The following is a 10,846-nucleotide window of genomic DNA, read 5'->3' as shown; positions in this document are numbered from 1 at the left end:
GAGCATGTCACTAAGAAGCAATCTCTATCTAGATCTTTATACGAAAGAGGAAATGCATCTGAGCATGAAAGGTCTCATGTCATACTCGCCTCCTGCTGTAGTATTTCCTGTTTGAGAGATGGATGTTTGGCCTTTTCCAGGGTGAATGTTACACCATACCACGTGACTGACTATAGCTGTTTTATGATAATGCCACGTCTTGTTGGTACACTTTTTCATGTGTAAAATTACATAAGCTTTTTATTTATTTATTTATTTATATGTTTAGTGCCTATAGGATTACATAGCTGAACATTATGTTTACACTAGTTGTATGCACTAGTTATTTCATATCAAGCAAAAATCCACTGAAAACATCCACATTGATTGGCATAAGGCAGCGCATATACTGTATACTGGGCAAGTCAATGAAGTGCATTAGGACTTGACAATTAATAGTTGCCTTGAAACGGTTTTGAATTGATCTTAAATCAGTTTAAACTGACCATTTCAATGCATATATATATATATATATATATATATATATATATATATATATATATATATATATACTGTATATATATATATATATACATACAGTATATATATGCATTGAAATTATTAACCCATTTAACGCCCATTCTGGAATGAATCAGCTGTTTGAACCCACTGTCTATGGTTTGAACAAATTGAACGAATGAATGAATGACTCAATGACTTACTCATTTAGACATTTACCGCCACCTACTGGCAGTGTTAGTTTCTTTTTTATTATTTCATAAAAATAAAAATAAATCAAATTCCATACTAACAAAAAACCCATTAAAGGGATAGTTCACCCGAAAATGCGGTCATCATTTACTCACCCTCATGGCCGCTGTAGCCTAAAAGTTGATAAATTCTATGTTGAATCAAATATAATATTTCTTTCCATAGCTACTTTTTGTAATTTAACACAATAATGACTTCAGATAATCTTTTTGGGGTAATTTCTCAGCCAAATTTGATGTGCAATAAATGTGTGATAAATGCGTGCCACATCATGTAAATAATTAGATTTAAAAGAATGTATCACTTGACAGTCCTAATATACTGTATATATCATGCATACATGATATATATATATATATATATATATATATATATAATCATGTATATGCATATACAGTGCTATGCATAAGTGTAGACACCCATGCTAAAGTTGACTAAAAAGAGGAATAAAAAATCATCTTTTGGAAATTGAACTTAATGCCTTAATTAAAAAAATTAGGAAAAATCCAACCTTTAAGGACACCGATTTTCTTTGTGAATGAATAATGTATCGTAAATAAATAAATAAATGGTCTTCCTTAAAATACAGGGTGCATAAGTCTGGACACCCCTATGTTAAATTCCCATAGAGCAGTGCTTGAAGTGGGGGGAAAAAGGTGGCGGTACTCTCTTGCCTTACTCTCACCGCCTTCACCCAGGGCCGGATTAACAATTTCCTGTGCCCTGGACAACCAGACTCAAGACCCCCGTAGTTAGGGGGGTTCGGGGGCATGCTCCCCCGAGAAAATTTGGATTTCTCTGATCTACATATGTGCAATTTAGGACTTTTGAAGGCCAAAAAATTATAAGAAATATAGGCTATCTTTAAAACCTTGTCATTAGATTATTTATCAATAGGCTACCTGCTCTCTCCTCATCTTTATATTTATTTTCTCTCAGTCTTCTTATCCTGGACTATTTCTTCCCCTCCTAAAGCTGAACTTAGTCTTTTCATTTTCGTCTGTGTCAATGACGAAAGTAAACATAGGCTCAACAGATATATATACGTTTTATGAATCATTTTCTTAGACAAGTTAATTCACTCAAGGCTACCAGGAAAGCTGTAGCCTAAGTCAGTATTGCCATTAGGAACCTTCTGCAAGCTTTGGAATTTGAAAACGTCTGTTTTTAAATGTTAAAAGTAATTTTAAATAATACAAATTATATATAATGTCATATTCTGTGTTAATTTTGACCACGAACCACGCGCTGTCACTTTAATTCAGCGCGTGCTATGAAGATAAAATTATGCCATAAAGTATTGCATGCGCAGGGTAAGATTTGTGAAAGTGTACATAAGATTGCAAGCGTAAATTAAATTTGCATGCGCAAGAGAAGATTTGTAAAGGTGTAAATCGCCTTTCAAGTGTAAGAAAAAAATATTTGCAGCATTTCACTGTTACTCGTAAGTGTACTTCATGTATTGTTACCGAAATAACCCAATTTGTACAGTTACGTCTTTCTTTTACCTGCGCTTCCAGTTTTTGGCACGATTCTCTCACTCATTGAGTTTTGCAAGCGCGAATAGGAGGGCGGGACCACCTTCATCATTTAGCCAATCAGATGAGCTGCCAAAACTGGAAGCGCAGGTAAAAGAAAGACGTAACTGTACAAATCGGGTTATTTCGGTAACTTTGTTGCCCTATGCACACATTTAGACATTTGCAACAGTTTATTTTTTACACAAAGTTTGATTTTATGCAGTGAATCTGTTTTGCAGTTCCTAACTCTGTTGTTTTCGGTCGCAAATTGCTGTTCACGGGCCTGCAATACTTTTGGCCGCACTGTAAAACATTCTGCTGTGATTTTACAGTAAATTACTGGCTACTAATTGCATTACTTTCACAGTAATTTACAGTAAGAAATTTAATGTAAATTATAGTAAAATTACACTTGTGTACAGTGATTTCACAGTTAATTATATCACATTATTACTGTAATTTCACAGTGATTTGTTGTGTTTCGGCTGTAAAAGTAATGCAATTAGTAGCCAGTAATTAACTGTAAAGTTACAATTAAATACAGCAATGTAATGTGATCACAGAATAGTAATAAAAAAAACAAGATTAAACAATGCTTTCCTCAATTGTTTTATTTTTTACAATTGATACAATAATATCACAACAAACATGTTGCATTAAGCTGTTAGGACTACATCCCAAACTCTAACTTGACTGACACTATTCTCAGAATACAGATTCTAATTCTAATTCTTCCAAATGCAATGACACAAGAACTGGTAAAGGTGAATGTTTATGTATGTTGAATGCATGTTGGCTTGTGAATGTGTGTTTTACCTTATGAATGTGCACAGGTCAGGTAATGGGTAAGGAGTACGGACCCAAAAAACAAAACTGTTTATTCATTTATACTGGCAGCGACCCCAGAAGGATGAGGCAGATTAAGTGTGAGAGTAGGCAGGAGTAGGCAACGAGATTATCAGTCCAATAAACACAGGGAAAATCCAAAACAATAGCCAGGTAGAAGGTCTCAACCATAAGGGCAGTCCAAAATATTCAGTGGCAATATGGCAGGTGAAAATGAAGAGAGGCAACAATGACTGGAGCAAATGGAAAAAAAAGCACAAAATCTGCTTTGCCATCCATTCAAAATCCACAAGTTTTGGAAACGAAATGGTCTGCGACGCGTCTGTTGGATCATCCTCAGGATTTAACCGCCAAAATCTTTTTTTTTTCAGTTTTTTCGTGGCCCGCTTGTGACAAAACGAACTCGGGTCGAAGGTACACACAGCTACACCGAGTATGGACCTGACACCATTACAACTGATTTCAGCCGAGGCTCAGGCTGGCCCATACAGAAAAAGCCGTTGGCCCAAAGTTCTGTGCTTGCTATCTGGGTGGGGTCTTCGTTCTCAGCTGAACAGCCTATTTTTTTTTTTTTACAGTAATTTGCTGTCATATCACAGCAGATAGTAAAAAGTCAGTGAGCGAATCCACATTACTGTGAAATTACAATTGTTTACAGTAAATCAATTAAAACAGTATTTTACTGTAAAAAAAACACAGTTAAATATTGTGAAAGTCTGGAAATATTTTACAGTGCGTATTTGAGCGTAAAAACCGTGCCAAAAGTGTAAGCGTGGAAAAATGGAAGTCAGAGGAATACAGATCATATTTATTTTGCGTTAGCATGAAGCTGCAGCTTCACAATACATGAAGTACACTTACGAGTAACAGTGAAATGCTGCAAATATTTTTTTCTTACACTTGAAAGGCGATTTACACCTTTACAAATCTTCTTTTGCGCATGCAAATTTAATTTACGCTTGCAATCTTATGTACACTTTCACAAATCTCACCCTGCGCATGCAATACTTTATGGCATCATTTTATCTTCATACGTGCAGCACAGCGAAAATAGACTCGGTGTGGAAACGATCGTTGGACTGCTGTATATGCACCGCTCCTGGAACGCATTGCCGGACCGCATCCGTGTAACCTGTTAATATGGGTGCGGAAAAAAAATAAGCTCCGCATACGCATTGCAAACGGAGTATATGTGAAATGGGCGTGACACTGACGCTTTTTCTGTCAGTGGTAGAGTACCGGCTACATGCGAGAAGTAGCGGTACGCAAGAAAACGTGCAGGTACGCTTTGGAGTAAAATGCAGAAGTGCCGGTACTGCGTACCGGTGAGTACCGCCCCACTTCGAGCACTGCCATAGAGGCAGGCAGATTTTTATTTTTAAAGGCCAGTTACTTCATGGATCCAGGATACTACGCATCCTGATAAAGTTCCCTTGGCCTTTGGAATTAAAATAGCCCCACATCATCACATAGCCTTCACCATATTGGCATGGAGTATACTTTCCATAAGATCATCTCTCAATGCAAATCAAACTATTAGGCTAACTGAAATAAAACCATGGCAATCTCTAGGTATGGTGAAGGCTATGTGATGATGTGGGGCTATTTTAATTCCAAAGGCCAAGGGAACTTTATCAGGATGCATAGTATCCTGGATCCATGAAGTAACTGGCCTTTAAAATTAAAAATCTGCCTGCCTCTATGGGAATTTAACATAGGGGTGTCCCAACTTATGCATCCTGTATTTTAAGGAAGAACATTTATTTTATTTACAATACATTATTCATTCACAAAGAAAATTGGTGTCCTTAAAGGTTGTATTTTTCCTATTTCTTTTAATTAAGGCATTAAGTTCAATTTCCAAAAGATAATTTCTTATTCCTCTTTTTAATCAACTTTAGCATGGGTGTCTAAACTTATGCATAGCACTGTATATATATATATATTGTATATATATATATATATATACTGTATATATATATATATATATATATATATATATATATATATATATATATATATATATATATATATATCATGTATATGCATGAATTACACAATATCAGTGGTTATTTAGTTAACATGTAACATTTTGCATCAAGGAAAAAATATCCTGATGGTTTTACAAAAAAGACTTGAAATAATGTTTAAATGCTCTGTGTGTATTAAGAGAAAAACATTACTCATCATGTCTCTTCAGGATTGCCACATCTGCACAATGAACTTTAACCCTTTTAGAACAAAAAATTTAGATGTACATTTCTTACCCGTTTGAACAAGGACAGACTGCTCCACTGCGTAGAAGGTAACCTAGCAACAGTTCACTGAGAAGTGATGCTGGATGAATGTTTTACAACAAATCCCAGGACGATGGAGTCTGAGAGGCATCTACTCAAAATCTAGACATCCACGCTGATAATCTATTTTACTGAGATGACTTTTATGCACCTGGGTGTATGCTGAAAAACGCCTGAAAGAAACATTTCTCAAAGCCTTTGTTCTCTTGTTGTAGGACTTTTATCTTCTGCATTCTCTGTCAGGGTTAAAACTCATCTGTAGGCATCACTAATGTACACTATCAGTCAAAAGTTTGGAATAATCACAGATAATGAAGACATATTCCAGGCAAGACTCTATAGTGAATTTAAAGAACCATGTCCTGAATCAGCCTTCGCCCTTACATGCATCCCTCCTCACAGCATCACAAGCTAATGATGTTCCAAAGCAAAAGCACAGAAAACACATGCAGGATAAAGTATTGCCGAGGAATCTCTATAGGTCACAGTCAAATGTTTACTGATTGTTTCACATGAGTGTGAAGTAATTACAAATACAGTACTCACATTACTGTAATTAAGCAGTTTTTATCAGATATTGTACATTTTTAAGTATTTTAAAAATTATGTACTTTTACTTGAGTACATTTTTAGTGATTTAACTGTACTTTTACTCTGCTATTTTCCCTCCGTTAGAGGTCGTTACATGCTTTCTCAGTTGAAAGGACTTTTTTATTTAAAATGGTGATGAGTTTCCTGTAAAAAGGTAACTTTATCATCTCCAGTATTTCCCTGTTTAGGGTGTTGCACTGTAAAAACTAAAGGAGCCTCAAGTATCCTGTTGGATACTCAAGGAAGCGCGTCGGCCCTGGAGTCACGCCACTGGCAGGCTGAAGAAAGAGAGTTGTCTCCGCGTTAGTGGAAAACAACACTTCGCCGTTTCTCCCAATCCACCCAGATCCAGGATCCTCTGAATCCTCCTCGCCTTCAGTGGAAGCTAGAGTGGATGATGAGGGTGCCACATCCAAATCAGGATCTGACTCTCCTGAGTCTGTGGTGTCAGAGGGAGAAGACGAAACATCCTGCAGCTCGCTGGAAGGGTCAGGCTGCATAATCATCTCTAAAACTTCACTACAAGTCAAGCCCTTTCTCATGTTGCTTGCTGCTCTTCTCACCATCAAATGACCAGCAGGCTTGCATGCACGCGTTTAAATCCACTTGCTTTGTTTTTGTTTAGTCTGCATTTCTCACCATCAAAAGGCAGCAGGTGCATAAATACACTTACTTTGTTTTTGTTTACTCCATGCAGTTCTGAGAGCTGAGGTGCATATTTTGATTTTCTCAGACGCATCAAGGTGAGTTCACACACACACACACACACACACACACACACACACACACACACACACACACACACACACACACACACACACACACACACACACACACACACACACACACACACACTTTATTATGCTGTTATACTCCATATAACTCCATGTAAAAGCCAGAAACTAAGCTTTTTTTGGCACAGGCCTATCTAAAGGGTTAATGGTGCCACCCGGTTATCAACAGTAAAAATTACAAATTTTACCTCTTCCCAACAGGGAAAACCACCAACAATCAAAAATGCATGATTATATGGTGTCATGGCTTTGCAATCAAAAAATGTGGTTATAATGGAAGTCAATGGGGCAAAAACAGCCACGAACAGTAAATGAGGGAGAAAAAGTTAAAATCTGATGCTGCACAAAAACTAACAATGCATCAAAACCAATGTTGTTTCTAATCTTTGACATGTCCAAGACTGTGATAAAAGGTAAAAAAAAATCCAGTCCACAATCACATTTTATATTGAAAATGAGTAATTTTGTGTTTTTTTTTCCCCCCAAATCAGTGACATCATTTACGAATTTGGCAATTAAAGAGTTAAAATCCTGAATTTTTTTTAAACATTTAATATTTTTGAGCAGGACTGAGGTTGATTAATAGATTAATGCAAAAAAATTTGAAAAAAATATTTATCTGATACATTTTTACAGCAGTTTAAAGTAGTGGCTGTTTTCAGCCACAAACATAACGAAAGGATGTAAATTCTAACAATGCACAAGGGATAATATCACCGGTTTGATTCACAAAAAATGCTATAGACATTTTAACTCTGAATTATAACTTCAAGTTTAGTCTTTTTCGACAAAAAAAAAATAAAATAAATAGGAAAAAGCAATTAGGCTTCAGAAGACTTGCAACACAACCCATAACACATGAGTTGTGAACTCATTGATTATTTTTAGGATCTTTTCTGGGACATTTTTGGAGCTTAACCATTTTTACATAAAGTGTTGCATTGAATTGAACTAGACAAGTGTACATAAGAATGGTTTCATGAATGATTTACACATTTGTTTTCTGCTTGTGTTTCATGCAGTGAAATCGAACGGTGACTGGGGTTGCATTATGCCTGAGATCTGCTTTTGGGTTCCACAGACAGAAAGTCAAACAGGTTTGGAATGTCACAAGGCTGAGGAAATTATTTAAATTTCACAACTATCACTTTAATAACATTACTAACAGTAAATTTTGTACTTTGCAGGGATCTCGGTAAGCTGAAATACAAGTTTGATCAAGAATAAAAATCCTCCTGTAGACCTGAAAATCATTGAAGTGCCTGGACCATCCACCAGAAAAGAAGAAAAACAAATGGAAAACGATGCTGTACCTTTTCACTTTTCTAACTCATTAAGTACCTCACACCAACTTGGTCCCATAGTGACATTTTTGACCACAAACGAAATTGCTGATCGTGTGGATTCTTAGTGAAATGACTGAATTCACCAGTGAACATTCACAGAACAACAGATCATTTTACTGCACCTTAACTCTGTTTCGGGTCGAAGCCTCTACTTCCTCTATCTTGTTTCATGAGAATACTCAACAACCATTTATGAACACTGTTGATTCAAGTCACACATTTAAGCTTTTCAAAAGCCATAGTGAACATTACAGTCTCCAGTCTAACGGCATCCCAGACTTAAACATTTTATGATTCAAAATAGCTGAATAACTAACCATCAGAGATTTCTAGAGATAAAGGTTACAGCACAATGAGTGTATATTAGCACTGTTGTTTGTTTTTGGCATCTGATAGAGCTTTTGGACTTGGAAACAGTGATGTCAGACTAACCATCGGACTGAAACACAAATGTTTTAAAGTTAAGTATGATGGACATTTTTAATTAGTTCAAATGTAGTTTTTTTACATTGATTTATTTCGTGGAACATTATGTGTTTCCATGCATTTTGTTGAGATGTCTTTTCTTGTTTATCTATTGTATATACATGGTTGATTATTCATGTTGCTTATGTATTATACTATTTTTTTGTGTAGTCATTGATATTAATCTGTAGTTAGCTTTTTTCCCCATGTGCATGGAAGTGTCTGTATAAAAATGAATATCAAATATGTAATAAACAATTCTTATTTTGTATTTGGTTCAATTTGTTTATTATAATAGATGTCAAAGGTAACCATAGTAACAACATGAAATTAAATATTAAAAAAAAAATGAAATTTGGTTCCTGGAGGCACCCAAAGTGGTTCCACACAGTGCCTAATATAAGAGTTCCTCAGGAAACCTGTGTGGTTCCTCAGAGAACCGGCCCTTTTTAAAGGGTGCCTAGAGGATCTACAGACGGTTCCGCCGGTGTGGCGAAGTGAAGAACCCCAAAAGGTTCCTCCAGGCACCTTTTATTTTTACAGTGTGGATGCATTTTATCACTGATTTTGACTAAAGTCAAAATTAAAACTGTTGGAGGGTATAGATTTTCTTCATTCTTTCTGACTAAAGAAAATGTGAATTAAAGTGTGTAAAGTGTTTTCTACATTTTTAAATTGCTGTGTGCAGTGTTTATTATAAGGGAGTAAAATCCGAAGCTCAGTACTAACTACTCACTACTAATGAGTACTTTTAAATAAGTTTTTACTCTTACTCTTACTTTTTGGGTACATTTACTTTACTCGCACTACATTTTTGGAAAGTAATGGTACTTTTACTTGAGTATATTTCTTCAGTACTCTTTACACCCCTTGTTGTTTCGAATGAACATTTACAGCACAAACCCACTATAGATTTGCTGTAGCTCACCAGATGTACTTAATAAATAAAATAAATCTAAGAAGTTTTTGCAAAAATGTTTTAGTGGGGCACAGAAATTAAAAATAAAGTAAACATTTCTAAAGAAAGTGTCATGGTGGCTGTAATAAAGCGCATGAAGGAGGAGTATAGAAACAAAATCTTGTCTTTAATGTTAAGTCCAAAAAGGAAACACTCAGGAGATTGCAGGAGAATAATTAACATTGACGATACCGGACAAAGAAAATACACTGAGATAAACACATGCATAAGTCAATCAAAAACCATGGAGACAAACTAGCAAAGAGAACAAGAAGGAACTGAAATAAGAATGAAATAATGAAGTAATGAAATAAGTACCAACAAAATGCCTCGATTCCCTGAAGCGGGAACGAGACGTTGCGTCGATTGACGCTGAGGGAACGCTGAGGGAACGAGGAGCAGCACTAGAACACCTGTAGGCACCTGGGACCCTGGTGTAGAGTTCAAGTTCAAAGAGTAGAACCTTACAAATGTGTGAGGTGAGGACCATACTGCCGCATCACAAACATCTTAGAGAGCAACTCCTGACATAAGGGCCTTGGAGGCTGCCATACTCGAAGTAGAGAGGGAACGGACAACCATAGGTGAAGGCTGTCCGACCGACTCATAAGCAAGTAAGATAGCCTCGACCACCCACTTGCTCATTCTCTGCTTAGATGCAGAGATGCCTTTGTTAGGGGGCCCAAAACATACAAACAGCTGTTCAGATTTACGCCACAGGGCAGCTCTCTGGACATAGGCATCTAGCGCCCTGACTGGGCAAAGCAGATTATTCTTTTCCTGGTCCAAGTTCTGGAAAGGAGGAGGAAAAAAGGCCTGCAGCATAATAGATCTAGCCACATTAGTGGGGACCTTTGAATATAGCCTGGTCTAGGATGAAGGAACGCTTTAACCATGCCAGGTGCATATTCCAAGCTCGAGGGTACAACCGACAGTGCTTGCAAAACTCCTATCCTTTTAAGAGAAGTGATAGCGAGGAGGAACAAAGCAATCAAGGTCAGAAACTTGTCCGGAACCTCCTCCAATGGCTCAAAAGGAGCCAGGGAAAGGCCTTGAAGGACAATGGCCAGATCCCATGTCAGCACCCTGGTACGAGCTGCAGGACTCAGCCTCAGAGTACCACAGAAGAAACGAGAAACCAAAGGGTCTTTACCCAAAGACATTCCACCAAAGGAATGTGGTAAGCACCTATGGCCGTCACATAAACCTTTAAAGTGGACGGGGATAGACCTGCAGTGAACTGCTCCTGCAGGAACTCCAGCACTGTACCAACCGGGCA

The sequence above is a fragment of the Scardinius erythrophthalmus genome (assembly GCF_964197995.2).
Source record: "Scardinius erythrophthalmus genome assembly, chromosome: 21".
NCBI lineage: Eukaryota > Metazoa > Chordata > Actinopteri > Cypriniformes > Leuciscidae > Scardinius > Scardinius erythrophthalmus.
This window is presented reverse-complemented; position numbering follows the sequence as displayed.